Source organism: Galeopterus variegatus, unplaced genomic scaffold (assembly GCF_000696425.1).
Source record: "Galeopterus variegatus unplaced genomic scaffold, G_variegatus-3.0.2 Scaffold3964, whole genome shotgun sequence".
In the NCBI taxonomy this organism is placed as follows: Eukaryota; Metazoa; Chordata; class Mammalia; order Dermoptera; family Cynocephalidae; genus Galeopterus; species Galeopterus variegatus.
In genome coordinates, this window is record NW_007730075.1 from 12,208 (window position 1) to 12,882 (window position 675).

Here is a 675-nt window from a genome sequence, read left to right on the forward strand (position 1 = left end):
GCTAGCTTTCTTGATTTCTTTTTCTGCATGTTCACTGTTGGAGTCTAGAAATGACTTTTGTCTGTTGATTTTGTATTTTGCAACTTTGCTGAAATGATTTATCAACTCTAGGAATTTTTTTGTATAGGCTTTAGGCTGTTCAATATATAGGATCATATTATCCATAAATAGGGACAGTTTGACTTCATCCTTTCCAATCTGGATGCCCTTTATTTCCTTCTCTTCTCTGATTGCTCTGACTAGTACTTCCAACACTACGTTGAATAGAAGTGGCCAGAGTGGGCATCTTTGTCTAGTTCCTGTTCAGGATGATATTGGCAGTGGGTTTCTCATATGTGGCTTTAATTGTGTTGAGATACTTTCCATCTATATCTAACTTGTGGAGAGTCTACATCATGAATGAATGTTTAATTTTTTCAAATGCTTTTTCAGCATCTATAGAGACGATTGTATGGTTTTTGTCTTTGCTTTTATTGATATGGTGTATCACAATTATTGATTTGCATATGTTGAACCAATCTTGCATCCCTGGGATGAATCCCACTTGATCATGGTGGGTAATTTTGTGTATGTGTTGCTGTATTCTGTTAGCTAGTATTTTATTGAGGACTTTCGCATCTATATTCATCAAGGATATTGGCATGTAGTTTTCTTTTTTAGTTATATCTTTACCTG